The sequence below is a fragment of the Danio rerio genome, chromosome 1 (assembly GCF_052040795.2).
Source record: "Danio rerio strain M-AB ecotype USA chromosome 1, GRCz13ab, whole genome shotgun sequence".
In the NCBI taxonomy this organism is placed as follows: domain Eukaryota; kingdom Metazoa; phylum Chordata; class Actinopteri; order Cypriniformes; family Danionidae; genus Danio; species Danio rerio.
The window spans coordinates 46,046,416-46,063,225 of NC_141021.1; the positions used below are offsets into that span (position 1 = coordinate 46,046,416).

Consider the following 16,810-nt stretch of genomic DNA (forward strand, 5'->3'; position numbering starts at 1 on the left):
TAAAGTGATAATGAAGCACTGAAGTATTCAGGTAGTGCATTAAAAATAGCAAGGTTGTATAAATATTTAGAGTTCAATAAAACTACCAAACTTTGTGGCAGAATGTTGACAACAACTGAACATTATTTCAATTGTTACTATTTCTAATGAATAAACCAGTCATAACTGAAGATTTATGGATGGCCATTTTCCACAACAAAATAATAATAATAATAATAATAATAATAATAATAATAATAATAATAATAATAATAATAATAATAATAATAATAACAACAACAAATTACATTCTGATTTTGATTTTAAATCTTATAATTCTAATCAGAGAGGAAAAAAAACAGTGGGATGAAAAACTCAGAATAGCAAGAAAAAGGTCAGAATTCTGAGCTTTTATCTTGCAATTACTGCCTCTTTTTTTTCTCAGAACTCCCACACGATTTTGGGTTTATGCTCCTTATTGCGATTCTGACTATATTTCTTGCAATTATGACTTCTGAATCATCTAACAAAAGCATTAAAAAGGACAAATTGGACTGTAGTGAATAATTCATTAAAAGCTTTATCATGATCCAACATGAAATTCTAACAAAGCCATCTCACCCGTGAAGTCATGTGCCTACAGTTTTACCCATCTCCAAGAAATCAAATAAGACATTAAGACGCAGATGCATTTATGTAACAAATTATTGTGCATTAAAGAAAAGATGAATGAGAATCAACTTCTCAGAAGCTTCCTTATTAAAACATAATCTTTAAATGACTGGAATGTAAACAAAATTAATAATTCAAGACTCTCGTTAATTATTAAGTGCATTTAGATAAGGTAACAGATTTAAATGTGTAGATTTAAGCATGGAAATATAAAATATTAAACAAGCTTTTTATTTGCTTTTTGCATACCATAAGAGTTTGTTCCTGGAAATATTACACATCTTAATTATTCACTTTATAAAATATACTAAATTATAAGCCTGTCACAATAATCAATATATCAACCTATCACACAACACATAGAGATAACCTCAATCATGGTACAATGTATATCGCCCATACATAAAAACAATTCTAGCAACACTTTGGCTGATTGTGCAACATCAATATCTCTATTGGAGGTGTTATTGTCAGTTTCAGTATGGTAAAAAAAACGCTATAGTATTCGTTTCTGATAGGATTGTGTCAATAGACGATGCCATCGTTTATCGCCAATGGCCAACAGACATCATGATGCTGGGCTGACATCACGATCCTCCTTCCCGCCCCTGTCACAGCAGCAACCCGCTCGCAAAAAATACACACTTAGGCCCGGTTTATACTAATACGTCTTCGTTTTAAAATGGCAGAACGAAAACGATCCACGTTCACACTGCAATCTTCCAAAACGAAGGCAGGGAATGAAGTTAGGCTGGATATTTATGTTAAGCCTGGAATAATCCAATTGGCTAGCTAATGATTAGCGATAGGGGCCAGCTCCGGTCATTCATATCACAAGCTCCTCTCAAAATTAGTTTATGAATCTTCACCTAAAATTAAATATTCTTAAAACTAAAATATTATGTGACCTTTAGAAGAGTGTATGTGCATTGTAATGATATTATATTGTCATTCTGGCAAATAAATTGTCTTGAAATGACAATATATTTTAGTCAAAGTCAAAGTAAATTTTATTGTTAATTCAACCACACATACAGGACATACAGAGAAGCGAAATTGCATTACTCTCAGACACTAGGAGCCTAATAGACATGTGACGATAACGGTTTTCAAGGTTTACCACGGTTGGGAAAAGTCAAGGTTTTAAAACCGCAATTAATTTCTGTTATACTGTTCTTAAGGTATATGTAATTGTTTTTTTTTTACACATAATATAAACTACAAAATAAGAAAGAAATAACAATTTGTAAACAACACAATTACACTTGGCAAATGGCAAGGTGTGCAAACCAAAGTTGTGTAGATGCAAAATAATGCAAAACAGTATATGGTGCAAAAAGCTTGTAAATATGATAAATATGATAGTGACAATGGTGCAATATATCATACACCTAAAAATGATATTGTGACAGGACTATTAAATACTGACCTCTAGATAAATATTTGATGTGGTGGCGTTTATACGACATCTATGATTCTCTGAACTAGGGTTGGGCGATGTTGACCAATTTGGCATTGTACGATATCTAATGTGAAACATCGCGAGGGACGATGGCATCGATGTGAAAAGCGGGAGCGCATTTCCGGGAGATTACCACTCGTTTGCGGGCATTATGAGTCCCACAAATGCATAGAAACTCCCGGAACTTCCGGGAGACTTGGGATTTCTGAATTTCACGTTTAACAACTATAATGAGACGCGATTTAGCGGTACATCCTTCATAAACTCTCTGACGTGCATTGCTCCCTGACTGGAGCTCAGAGGAGCCCATGACAGCGTCTGGCTGTGTGTGTGGTGCTGTGTGTGTGTGTGTGTGTGTGTGTGTGTGTGTGTGTGTGTGTGTGTGTGTGTGTGTGTGTGGTCACGTCATGTGGACAGAGGGAGGGCTGTTCAGAAATGCTAGGCAAAATGGTGTGGATGTGGATCATTTTCATTCTAAAAACCATTTAAACAATATGATGTATTAGTGTAAACAGAGCCTGAGTGTGTATTTTTTGCGAGCGGCTTTGTGACGGGGGCTAGGCGATGGATCGCGAAGACGGCTCAGCATCATGTTGTCTATTGGCCATGGGCGATGGACGATGGCATTGTGTATCGGCCCAACCCTACTCTGAACTATTCATTGTTGATAAAATCTTGATTGTGTGGATTCAGGTTTGTGAATAAGAGTTAAAATCCCACAAAACACTGCAGATAACATAAAAAAGCAGCAAGGGCAGATATGATAACTTGAATTCAATCAATTTGTCATCGTAAAGGTTATGAATCCCCTCAAGACTCACTCTTCTCTTTGCTGAGGTGGAAAACACACCATAGCGATACTTTATTTTATTCTTTTTTTGGCTTGTCTCTTTTAGTCCAAAGCCAACTATTTGTGCATGTCAGCTCAGTGAGCTGAGAATCCAACTTGGCAGCCCTAAAATTTTACTTTATTTACAAGCAGCCTTTCCCCAGCAGTCAAATAAAGGTTCAATTTCACAGAAAAGACAAAGTGCCAAATATGGCAAGACTGTCATACATCAGCACTGATCTCCGTCAGATATCATAGAGCCACAGACAGACAAGATCAAAAAGATCAAGAGATGGAAGCATTAACCATCTCTCTGATCAAATACACTGTCCAAAACCCAAACTGAAGGTGAAAATTCTCAAATAGTTTTAGTCTCTGTCACTGCAGTGACAATCAATCACAACCACAGCCAAACTGACATTTTTTGTGGAACACCAAAAAGCCGTCTGACATGTAAAAACTTCAGCAAAAAAAACTTCTCGAGAGGCTAAAATCAAATTTGTTCCTCCGACCAGAGCAAAAATAGACTGAATTAAAGCCCCAGATGAAAATTGAAGAAATAATAGGAGGCAATCAGCCACATTACAAGTCACTTCCTTTGCATAAAGAAGAAGAATTTCAACTTGAAGTCCAGAACTACTCTTGAAAATTACATTAGTTTAATCAGAAAGGAACATTAGTATTGCAAACTCTGGGACTGACGTCATTGTCAAATTCTCAGGAAATGTGATGATTTCAGCACACTGCCCCTTTATCTTAAAAGCATGTCACCATAATAATATGGTAGAAGTAGAAAATCACTTATTTTGACCCACAATAAAAATGTAGCTCTCATTTACTCACCCTTGCGACGTTCCAAAATGCACGCTGCTAGCTTTCTTCTCTGAAAAACAAATAAACAAACACAGTTTATTGGGCTCAGGTTTCATATTTTAATGATTGCTCACTACATCTCTTTGGGGTGCGTTTCCGAAAACCATTATTAGACAACTAATTGCAAGGTTGCAAGTTGCATCGTTACAAACATAGTTTGTTGATTTGGTGTTTCCCAAATCCATTGTTCAAACGAACATTTGCAAACTGCATCGCAAACTTGTACGCTTGCAACTAGGTATGGGCCGGTATAAGTTTCTGATGGTATGATAACCTTGGATAAAAATATCACAGTTTCACGATATCACAGTATTGTGTTTACTGCTGTAAAATAACTTATTTTTAAATATCTGGATAAAAAAAAAAAAAATCCCATTTAACACAATATATTACATGTTAGGAAACATTAATAAGATTTTGGAACAGTAAACATGCCAGGCTACGCAATTAAAATAAACCATTGACTTCTATATCATTATTTGCTTCAAAAACACAGATTTCCTTACAACACATAAAAAGACTCAACATTTACCTTAAAAACAGTTTAGCAAAACATTTTTGTGGTTTTGATGCCTTTATTTTTCCAAACCGCTGTATACCTTAAAAAGGTTTATAGCCCCATGCCTACTTGTAACTAAACCTCTAGGGCTGTAGTTAGAAGCATAGTTCCTGGTTGTGTTCTATTCCCCATTATCCCCCTATGCCCTATTTTTTTAGAACATTCAAACATTTAAACTTGGAATGATAAAAAAAAACATTAAGGTCATCTCTCTTAGGTGTAACTTGCATTCAAGAATTTGTTTTTTTTTTTTTTGTGATCTTCATATTGACTATAGTAAGACACGATCCAGTGGTACATGCTTGATAAACGTGCACGGCGATGAATGATGGCATAGTCTATCGACCCAACCCTATGCCGTTTACATATATTTCAATTCATATGGAAAACAAGTGCATGTTTTTTATCAAAACTAATAAAAAATAAATAAATTTATGCTTATGCGTGTAAAAAAAATACAATTTGCACAAAATAATTATAGTTTTTTTCTTTAAAGAAGAAGTAGTAAAAACTAACGTGGTTCAAACTATGGATTTGTGGCAAAGAAACTACAGTTTTGCGAAACACTCTTCACATCGTGATAGTTCAGCCGCGAGTCATGTAGTTGTTTGAGAAACGCACCTATGGTCTATTTCTCACACAAAGCTATGGAAGGCTTCAGACGGTATTTTAACTGCTTTTAGGGAGCTTTTCAGCATTATTTTTTGCTTTAAGAAATGCAAAACGTGCTCAATGGAGTTCCTGTTTATGTCTTTTATTTATAGTTGTTAGATTGAAAACTTTGAGAACACCTACTCAGTTTCAAAAGAGGCAATCACATTCAAAAAAGCATGTGCCTGCTCTATAGATTACATTTCATTCCTCCATTATACCATTTTCATCCACTCTTCAGCTATATTGTTTTATTTATTTTTTGTTTTAAAGAGTACTTACAGCTTTGTGTGTCTGCTTGTAATAACAGTGTGACTTATGCTTCATGACTGTGACAGTTTCTCTCAAATAAAAGGCACCCATTTTTCTATATTAAAGAAAATGTACTCAGTTTCACCTTCCTTATCTCTCGAGATATTTTCCCCTCCTCGTTTAAGTTCTTTTTCAACGTTTTGCAGGCTAAATCCTGGGTTGTCTGACAACTTAACAAGCAAAAGAAGAAACGTGTCAGTTCATGCCAGAGTTTGCCTTGCAGATAAAGACTAATGCATTCAGATACGATTTAAAACAGCTCCTACAGTTCATGACCTTCATATTCCTGCTTAGGATGATAAATATTTGCTCTTTTACTCGTTCAGCTGTAGCCATTTTTTGTATTAGGGCAGTAAAAGAGTATAGGCCAATTCAAAGGTCCAAATATGAATTTCATCAAGGTCAAAACACCAGAAGGAAATCCTTAACAAAAACTTGATTTTAATAAGCATGCACGTATATAAATCAAGCATATTACATCGCAGAATTAGAATGTGTTTCTAAAATAAACATTTCGGGGTTGTCACGAAGCTGATGGTTAGGACACTCTTAACATACCTTTTTAGCGTCGCCGCGGCACGTGTAGTTTGTTAGTCAGCATCTTTAACTGAAAAGCAGTTGGTGAACTTGTTTTCTTCATCGTTGGCAATGATTTTTTTCAGTCGCATTTAGCTTTTTGTCAAACTGCTTCTCGATAATTCATCTGCTCGATTGATAAGAAGACCCGACTGAATCGCGATTCGAATCAGGCGGAGCAATACGTTAAAGAAAATCGGCTCAGTTGAGGTAAGGTCTATCAGCATAGGCTGCTTAGGTTAAATCCTTGCTTCATTGAACTCAAAAGGGTAAATTAGTAGGTTAATTTCACTACATTTCACTACTATTATTACAGTAGACCCGCTGTAAATCTACACAATTTATTATCAATATAAACCATTATTATAATTCAACATAAAATATTCAAAGAAATATCATGAATTTCATCATAAAAAAATTGAATGATTTCTTTGAATAGGCTATTTAAACTACAAAATCCCATCACTTGAGAAACATTCTTGTTTTGAACAGACCTAATACAATAGCATATGTTGAATATATATAACCCCTGCTGAGATTAAACAAGATGTTTGGCTGGTTTTAGCTGGTTTTACCAGGGTGGTCATACAGTAAAAAGAACTTGAGAAAAAACTTAGGTTTAGTCATTTGTTGGTCTTAGTAATTTGTGAAATTAGCTTGAAATTTAAAAACATCACCGATCAACATTAGAGAACACTTTCAGAAATCTTTGTTTTATTCTGGCACCTAGTGGTAAATACCTTAATTGTCAAAATCTTTTTGATGGGCAGCCTAATCTTCAGTTTTTATTGACTGTGGTGAGTCTTTCTAAAGCAAAGGTGTCAAACTTAGTTCTAAAGGGTAGCAGCTCTGCACAGTTTCGTTCCAACCTTAATTAAACACACTTGATCAAACTAATTGAGTCCTTCATGCTTGTTTGAAACCTACAGGTAAGTGTGTTGGAGCAGGGTTGGAACTAAACTGTGCAGGGCTGCGGCCCTCCAGGAACTGAGACCCATTCTAAAGAGATTGAAACTCTCCGAATGCAGGTTGCCCATAAGAAGGCCAAAGGAATGAAGACTTTCAGTCATCACAAGAGAAGTTGGTCACTTCAAATCTGTAAATGCAAAAAATCTGTGATTTTTCACAATATTGTATCTTCCCTCATTTAAGAGTCCCTTAAAGCAGTGGTTCTGAAAGTGGGGGTCCCCGAGGGGTAGCGGGACAATGCAGGGGGGGCGGGGGGGTCACCTGGTGATTTCCAAAAATCTATTTATTTTTATTAAACCATAAGAAATACCATATTTTATCCATGAAAAAATAGTCATTTACAGTTTATACTACATGGTTAGTAGCTTATTGGTACTAGTTCTATTGGATTGCGACCCTTGGGGTAATTAAATTATGTTAAAGACACAGCAATAGCATCAGATGCAGCAGAATGATTTTATAACACCAGGTTAAACTTTCTGGCCCATTTACAGCACTCACATACATGAAAAAAAAATAAACGAAGAATAGACTTGGGTCTATTGTTGTGTCTGCGCCATTGCATGCAAGGTTTCTGTATTTATAACCACCTCAGAAGACATAGGGGGTCGCGAGTCAATGGCATTGTTATTTTGGGGGTCAAAAGTCTTTCTTGGAGGTTTTTAGCATACAAAAATGTTCTTAGAGCTTCGTATGATTACAGATGAACCACTGAAGTCACATGGAATGTGTTGCCAATAATGTTTTGGTTCCTAGGAATCCTTGCTGTCTATGGAGGATGAGAAAGCTCTCAGAGTTCATCTAAAATATCTTAATTTGTGTTCAGAAGATGATCAAAGCCCTCAAAGGTTTGGATGAGGGTAAAAACTATTAACCAATTTGTTTTGGGATGAACTAACCATTTAAATGCCCTTGTTTAATGCTAAAAAGACAGGATAATAAAGACAATCTCGATGGGCGATCAGTTCAACACTGCCACTGTAATTGCTCACCAGTTCAGCACTGAAAAGGGTAAAGATCTGTCTCTGCATACCGAGTAATAAATATGTCATGATGTCATTATCGCATGACCTACTGTTGCAGTGTCAGATGCTCTACTTCGCTGCAGTTCACAAACTCTCTCCACAGGCTTCATGGTGTATAATGTTCATCATATGCCGCATTTAGAATCTGGTTTGAAACAGTTACAATATACAGGAAATGCAGGAAACATACTTCATCCGCATGCTATGAATGCAGGCTGAAGGAATAAGTAGGGTGCTTTCACATCTGAGGTTCGGATAATTTGGTCCGGAACAAGGGCAACAAATGTTACATTGCAGCATTTTTTGCCATTTTTGGAACCTTTTCACACTACACTGATTTGTTCCAAGCCAGTTAAAGAACCAAAATGCAGTCATGTGACAAAATCCACATCACTCATTGGTCAGATGTTATTAAACATATTTCCTAAACTGCTTTTCAATTGGAATTAAAGTGCGGGAAAATGCCAATGGGACTCCCAAAACAAAAGTAAATAAACCGGCAGACACAAAATGTTGCTTTTTACTGATTGTGTTCCTATAGTAAGTATACTGTATAGTTTGTATGCATCACTTTAGATAAACTATACATTTTGAGAATAAAGCGTGGCTGCGGCTAGAAAAGAATGTTTTAATGCATTGCAAACGGCAAAGACGCATCGCAAGTCACTTTAGGATGAGGCGAGAATTAGAAGCCCAGAGAATTAGATTTTTATTGAGCCCACTGTTAAAATGGCCAACTTTAAAGCAGAAAAAAGGTGTTTACAGCCAGGTACAAAGAATGATTTTGTTTCTTATAGCTAATATTACCCTTCATGACAATTGTAAGGGGGTGAATTTTTTTTAACTCATTCGTTTCCTTTATATTAAGTTATATTAAGTCTGCATAATTAAGTGCGTGGCCACTTGATTGACAACTAGGTCTTGCTGGTTGCCGATACTTCACTGCAGCTGATTCCGGCTGATTAACAGCTGAACTTGTCATATACATCATATTTTGGTGTTATTTTCTGTGGCTTTACACAGTCAGTTACTTTTTGTAATTATTTCTCACAATTATCAGATGATATGGCATGCTGTGTGTGGTTAATTGTGCTCACAAACCATTCAAGTGACTTCCATTTCCCAGGTGAGTGAAATTATATTTTTATATACCTTATCTAGAAATGTATTTGTTTTATCTATAAGTTTTATCTAAGAAATGTATTTGTTTTATCCATTTATCTTTAATAATTTACTTAAGAAGTTGAAATCACTCCAGAATCTGACAGATTAATTAGCTGTAGGCTATAGAACAGTCATCTAAAACGTTGTCATACAGTGTTATGTCTGGATTTCATATATAGCCTTGCATCTACTAACACAGACTATATTTGAAGCTTTTGGAAGTAATCTGCGCTTTCCTCCTGTAGAAAATGTCATAAGAACAATGTTTAGTGGCTCAATGTATTACAACAGTGTTTTTAAAAGACTAAACGTTTTATTGATATAGTGAACAACAAAACACATGTGGTCAGAACGCAAACGAGTTGCAGGCAATGAAGTATTAAACATTTCTCCCAGAGAAAAGCCTAAGCAAAATGCTAGCAGGCGTCTGTAGCTCCGCCTCTTTGCTCTTGTTTGGTATCCCCTGGTTGGTGCGATGATGTGCAAACAAAATGGAGACAGTTGGCCACGCCTACTTGTAGCTTCTTTTGTGTTCTTCAGAAACCTATAGGTGACATCACGAATACAACGTCCATATTTTTTTACAGTCTATTGTTCGGATAATGTTTTTAACACAAACTAACCACACTAGGGTTCGTTTAAAAGCTTACGGAGACCACCTTTTCAAAGAGGTCTCGATATGCTTTTTTGGTTTGCTTTTGGTGTGCACTTGAGTGTGATTGCTACATTCACACCTGCCCAAACGAACCACACCAAGAGGGAAAACGAACACTAGTGCGATTCAACCGAACTAAATAAGACAGGTGTGAAAACACCCCTACTCTCAGAATAATATGCCTACGATACATTTAAGAGGGGAAATAACACAATGGTCAGAAAAAGTATCTTCAAAAGAAACTCTTGAGACACTTTGACCCAGTTATTTTTCTCTCCAGAGTAAAACACACACACATACACAGAGAGAGAGAGAGAAATAATACATGCATAAAGAAGGAACCCCTGTGGAGTAAAACTTCATTCAAAATCAACACAGTCTGCGCAGCATAATAAGAAGTCCAAAAACAAATCTATTGTGGCTGGGGTTGTTTCAAACAATGCAAAGAAAAAGAGAACAAAACTCAAGTCAACAACACATCATACTGAAGATACGAAATATTAAAAAGCCAGACAGTGTTAACGTTGTCCCTCCATAACACTAATGAAAACATCATTTGACGGAAAACGCATAAGCTAATGACAAAACTTACGAATCTCTTTCATTTCAAGCACTTTAATAGAGCTCTCGTTCGACTTTCTCGATCAAAAAGATGAATAGACATGTTTATTTTGACGCTGCAGTTGTATTGTCTTTTTTTTTCTCCAGTGGGTTGGGAAGTTGGCAAGGAAATGGCGCGGCTTCTAATTTCATGATGTGATGGGATCTGCCTCCCTGCCACATGACTGACGAGCTCATCATGCGGACGGATAAGTGATGGTAAGTAAACTGTTTATAATGAAAAACTGTCGTAGAGTGATGCAATGCTATCGCTTTCTTCTTCACAGGCGCACAACAAAAGCCTCGGGAAGCTTCCGTGATGAATGGAGATGCCTTAATCAGTGACTAGACTGCAAAATCCACCATCAAATTAGCTCAGGATATCACTGGAAGAGAGATAGAGAGAGAGAGAGATGAGGCGAAAAGTGAGAGGGTGAGACAAAGATGAATGATATCCTTGAGGCGAGATGATAGAAACCCTCTCAGTATTTCATGTTTTCAGAAGTGTCGCCTTTGAGAGAGCGACTCGGCTTCCTTTAGCATCGTTATTAAGTTGCAGCCGGGGTGTTTTGCTGCCTGATGAAATCAGCATGGATGTGTGTAGAGGTTAAATTGCATTAGCATGCGGCTGCGCGGGGAACGGGGCGCTTTGAAACAGGATGTGATCAGGCTTTGAAACGTTCAGACGTTCGCCGTGAATGTAAGCGCAGCGGCGGTGTAATCACAGAGGCAACTCAGAAACCAACCAGGGAGCTGGAGTAGCCTACAGCTTTTTTTTTTTTTTTTGAAGTGTTGAAACAGAAAGTATTTAATCTTATTCCAGTGCTAAGTGGGCAGCCTGGCTTTATAGCTGTCTTTACCTTCTTCGATTTTACGAATCCCGAAAGCTATGAAATAAAAATGGCTGGGGACTTGGACTGGTATGAGTTCTGAAGCCGGTTCCAAGAGCCGAGCGCCGCTTAATGCGAGCAGTTGAAGCCGTTTGGCTTTAAGTAAGATGTCAGGCTGACTGCTTGACCAGGCCGCAGAGGGGAAGACTGTATTTCTCCAGCCTCTGAAAGTCACTGAGGTGAACACAGCCGAGAACGGGCTAGATGAAGCGCTGGATCACAGGCTGAACAGGCCACGGTGGAGAAGGAATTAAAGGGATAGTTCACTCAACATTTTGTCTAGGGCTGAACAGTATATAGTCTGAGCATAGATATACAGCATGCGTGTATCTGCTATAGTCACATAAAGGGCCAGATTACCCAATGGGTATTGTTGGCATAGGCCTACGGGGCCATGCGAGGGGATTAAAATTAATTAAATAATTTTCCTTCAGCATAGTCCCTCTATTCATCAGGGGTCGCCACAGCGGAATGAACCTCCAACTGATTCTGCACATGTTTATGCAGTGAATGCCTTCCCATCACTGGGAAACACCCATACACACTTATTCACACACATACACGACCAGTTTATTCAATTCACCTACAGTATACCGCAGGTTTTTGGATTGTGGGGGAAACATGAGCACCCAGAGGAAACTCACGCAAACACGGGGAGAACATGCAAGCTCCACAATGAATTTGCCAACTGGCCCAGCCAGGGCTCGAACCAGCGACCTTTTTGCTGTGAGAAAACAGCGCCTCCCACTGTGCCACCCATGTCTAATGTTTTATTTTATCTCTCATTTATTTAATTTATCTGTCAATTTATTTCTTATTGATAATATTGTTTGTTTTTTTACCTTCTTTTTTAAGCCAATGGAGGTCTTATAGTCATATCACACTGTGTTTGTAATACACTTTGAAATTTGAATTTGAACCAACAAACAAAAGCATCTGTCCACTGAATACAGAAAGGTAACCTGAAATGAACCCACACAATGTAACTACAGTCAAACTTTAAAAAGGAAAATTATCGAAATACTTTTTTATATACTTTTTTCGCTGAATGCTAATGGTTTAATCTGATTCAATGATTTATGCTAAAGCTAAAGTGCACCCACCAGACCCAGAGATTGGCTGTATGGATTCAAAGATGGTAAAACTTAACTGTTTAACTCTAGGGGAGTCTATTTTTTTTTTTTAAATGAACAAAAAAGTGGAGTATTTCTTTAAAAAGTGTAAAGTAATTTAAATGTAAAAGACAGACAGTACAAAAAGCACAAAAGTTTACCATTTACCATTTCATTGAATAAAAATACCCAAAAACAAAACAAACAAAAAAACTCAAATGTCAGCAATGAAGCCCAAAACTAAAATAACTGACAGACCTTAATGCCTCTGATGGCCTAACCACAGTGCCCTTGGTGTACCTCACATGCAGTCTGTCTGGTGCCTCATTCATGACACAATTTCTGTATGTTGGTTGGTTGGCATTCACCAATCCAACAATGCTTCATCGCTGTAAACAGGAAGATGTGGGTTGGACTGCAGAGAAAAATAAATAAACTTATAAAGTAACAAGCGCAACAAGAATTGATAACGGAGTTAATATATTTAAAAAGTAATGCGTTACAGTATTAGTTACTGTCAAAAGTAATGCCGTTACAGATACACATTACTAGTAATGTGTTATTGCCCAACACTAAAGGTTATCTGGAAGCAATCCAAATGATGTCACTACAGTCAAGCTTTAAAATGTAAAAAATAAAATAAAATAAAAAAAAAATAAATAAATAAATAATATATATATATATATATATATATATATATATATATATATATATATATATATATATGCGGAATACTAATGGGCTAATCTGATTCAATGATATATGCTAAGCTAAGTTAAAAGTGCTCCCACCAGACCCAAAGATTGGCTGAATGGATAAAAATGGTAAAACTAGTCTGTTTAACCCTATACAAGTCTATTAAAAAATAATTAAAAAGTGGAGCATTTCTTTAAAAAATAAAGAGTAATTTAAATGTAAAACACAGTCGGTACATAAGAAGAAAAGTTATTATTTACCTTCCATTTGAAGCCATTTCACTGTCTGACTTCGATTGCCCTCTCTCCCAAAAAAAAAAAAAAAAAAAACATAAATAACTGACATAGAAAATTGAATGACAATTCTCCGCGAAAGGGGCTCGGATCAGATGTGAGTTTCTGCAGATTTTGTATTACAAAAATTGTAGAAATTAAACTAAATAGACAGTTATTGTTTAATTTTATTGGTTATTCATAATATGAAATGTAATCGTAAGCTTGGCAAGTAGTTTTGGAGAATTTGATGTTTCCCCATTAAAACAGAATGCCCACGCTTACTGCCCGAGAGGCATTTCAAAGATGGCCACCAAGTGAAAGTGACTTGCAATAAAGAGGATTTTGGCTAAGCTAAGCTAAAAGTGCTCCCACCAGACCCAGAGATAGGCTGAATAGATGAAAAAATGGTAAAACTCATCTGATTAACCCTATACAAGTCTATTAAAAAGGAATTAGAAAGTGGAGTGTTTCTTTAAAAAGTAAAAAGTAATTCAAATTCTGTACAAAAGCACAAAAATAGTTCATTACCTTCGATCTAAATCCATTTTACTGTCTGAAGGCCTCAATGTCTTCTGGTTGGCCAAACAACAGTGCCCTGCGGCCAGATTTGTTTTTACCATTTACAAAGCCTTTAGCTGTCAGAGACCTGAGATATTTCAAGACGTCCATTTGAGTAATAGTAATTAATAATAGTAACGTTGATAGTCTCTTAGTCTCTCTCACGCATGTACTTAACCTCTCATGCGTGCACACACACAGTCTCTTTCGTGCGCACTCTGTCTCTCTCGTGCTCACTCGGTCTCTCTCCCACGCACACTTGGGGTACCTCACATGCATTCAGTCTCTGCTTTCACTTGACTTTTGTCCAGTCTGGTGCCTCATATACGGCACGTCTTCTTTACGGTAATTGGCTGGCATCCACCAATCCCACAATGCGTAGTTGCTGTAAACAGGAAGAAGTGGGCTAGACTGCAGCCAAAATTAATTAACTTATCAAGTAACGGACAAACGCATTTTATTGTAATGAATACAGAGTTAATATATTAAAAAGTAATGCATTACAGTATTATTGTCAAAAGTAATGTGTTACAGTATTAGTTATTGTCAAAAGTAATGCCGTTACAGTAATACATTACTAGCGCATTTGTGCCCAACACTAAAGGTTACCTGGATCAATACCCATACAGAGTCAAGTTAGAATATTAAGGAAGTAAAATTATGAAAACTTTTTTTTTTTCGCTGAATGCTAATGGTCTAATCTGATTCAATGATCTATACTAAGCTAAACTAAGCTTTGAGTCTTATGCTCCCACCAGACCCAAAGATTGGCTGAATGGATTCAAAAATGGTAAAACTCAACTGTTTAACTCTAGGGGGAGCCTATTTAGAAAATGTAAATAAAAACGGAATAAAAAAGTGGCTTGTTTCTTTAAAAAGTCATTTAAATGTAAAACAGAGTCGGTACAAAAAGCACAATAGTAGTTAATTACCTTCAATTTGAAGCCATGTCACTGTCTGAATTTGATTGCCCTCTCTCTCCCTAAAAAAATCCCCCCCCAAAAAACTCAGCGACAGCAACACTCAGAATGAAGCCCGACACTTAAATAACTGACAGGCAGAGAAGGCCTCAATGTCTTCTGATTGGCCTAACAACAGTGCCCTGCGGCCAGATTTGTTTTTACTATTTACCAATCCTTCAGCTGTCAGGGACCTGAGATATTTCAAGACGTCCATTTCAGTGATAACTGTCAAGTAAGAAACGCTTTCTGAGAGCTTTTCTGTCAAAATAAAAGAGCAGTTTCTGTAGTTAAAAGTTAAAAGTAGAATCTAGTGCTAGCAATGGGTTTGATTCCCCTGGAAAGAGTAAAACTAGTAAAATCTTTAGCCGCGTAAGTTTGCATAAAAATGTCTGCGAAATGCATAAAAGTAACAGAAGTGTTATTTTAGCAACATCGTCAGCTGTCAGCCCTCTAATTTTCTTCAGTAGACGGAGCTGACAATTACTTTGAAAACATCTTGTACACTGGATTCATTCTTAATCAAAGTTGAGTGCTGGAATTGTCAATATTTATACAGATCCGACATGAGAATAGCAACTCGTTTTTGACAGTTTTGGCACATACTGAATTAAAGACAACGATAATTTTTTGTTACGATTAGAAAAAGAAAAAAAACATGAAGCAGAAGATTAAATGAAAAGTAATTGATGCTCAACAGATCCAAAAATAATTTCAAATAAACTTTGTCAGCTCATTGTGCTTTGACTTAACAATTATTGAAACTGTAAATGTTTATTATTTCTATTGTATTTTTGGTGTTACAATCCAGATATTGTGTTAGCCTACTGTAAAATGCTGAATATTACAGCGAAATATACACTACCAGACAAAAGTCTTGTTGTCAATTCCAGTTGTAAGAGCAAAGAATAATAACTTCTAGTTGATTATTTGGAAAAGTGGCAGAAAGTCGATTTTTCATATGAATTATCTGTTGAACTGCATCTCAATCATCACCATTACTGCAGAAGCCCTATTGGAACTTGCATGGATACCAGAATTTTACAGAAATCATTCAAGTTTTTTCTAAAGGAAAAATCATGGTTTGGGGTTACATTCAGTATGGGGGTGTGCGAGAGAGTGGATAACAACATCAACAGCCTGAGATATCAAGACATTTGTGCTGCCCATTACATTACAAACCACAGGAGAGGGCAAACTCTTCAGCAGGATAGCGCTCCTTCTCATACTTCAGCCTCCACACAAGTTCCTGAATGCAAAGACGGTCAAGCTGCTCCAGGGTTGGCCAGCCCAGTCACCAGACATGAACATTATTGAGCATGTCTGAAGTAAGATGTAGGAGGAGGCAATAATGATGAATCCAAAGAATCTTGATGAACTCAGGGAGTCCTGCAAGAACGCTTTCTTTGCCATTCCCGATGACTTTATTAATAAGTTATTTGAGTAATTGCAAAGATGGATGCAGTTCTCCAGTGGGAGTCATACACAATATTAGTTAATTTTCCACAGCGCCATGACTTTATATTCTATACTGTGGATTATTTCTGTTAAGTGACGAGACTTTAGTATAAGCAAAGTCAGACCTTACTGTCCTAATTAAAAATCAAGGCATGATCATATTTTATTTTAGTAAAATAATCGCAATCTAGAGGCCTTTGACTTTCATATAAGCCACTTCTGATAACAAATGATCAACTAGAAGTCAAGTTATAATTTGTTCTTCCTAAAACTTGAATAGGCGACAAGACTTTAATCAGGTAGTGTACAGTAACTTAAATTGCTCATGTGTCAAATAATAACACACACTTTCAAGCATCAAAACAATAAGATTTGAATCTAGTTTGAGTTGATTTTATTTCCACAAATGAGAGTAATACAAGTTTTAATATCAACAAAGAGTATCCCGTGATGATGAAATGCATATATAAATGTTCTGAATGATGAAACATGAAGAAAATCAACCCACAATGGATTACAGTAGTATGAGCTATTTT

The 16,810-nt window shown here is 36.5% G+C and overlaps 1 long non-coding RNA gene across 1 annotated transcript in view; it reads right to left on the bottom strand.

The window, feature by feature from the left end:
- LOC147837471 (uncharacterized) overlaps positions 1–6,074 on the bottom strand; it is a 95,559-nt gene extending 89,485 nt beyond the window's left edge. The window contains exons 1-2 of the long non-coding RNA XR_015476857.1: positions 5,896–6,074; positions 3,786–3,825 (exon numbers count right to left, since the gene is read on the bottom strand). This is a non-coding gene — a long non-coding RNA (uncharacterized LOC147837471). The remainder of the gene's footprint in view (positions 1–3,785; positions 3,826–5,895) is intronic.
- Positions 6,075–16,810: the final 10,736 nt, after the last annotated feature.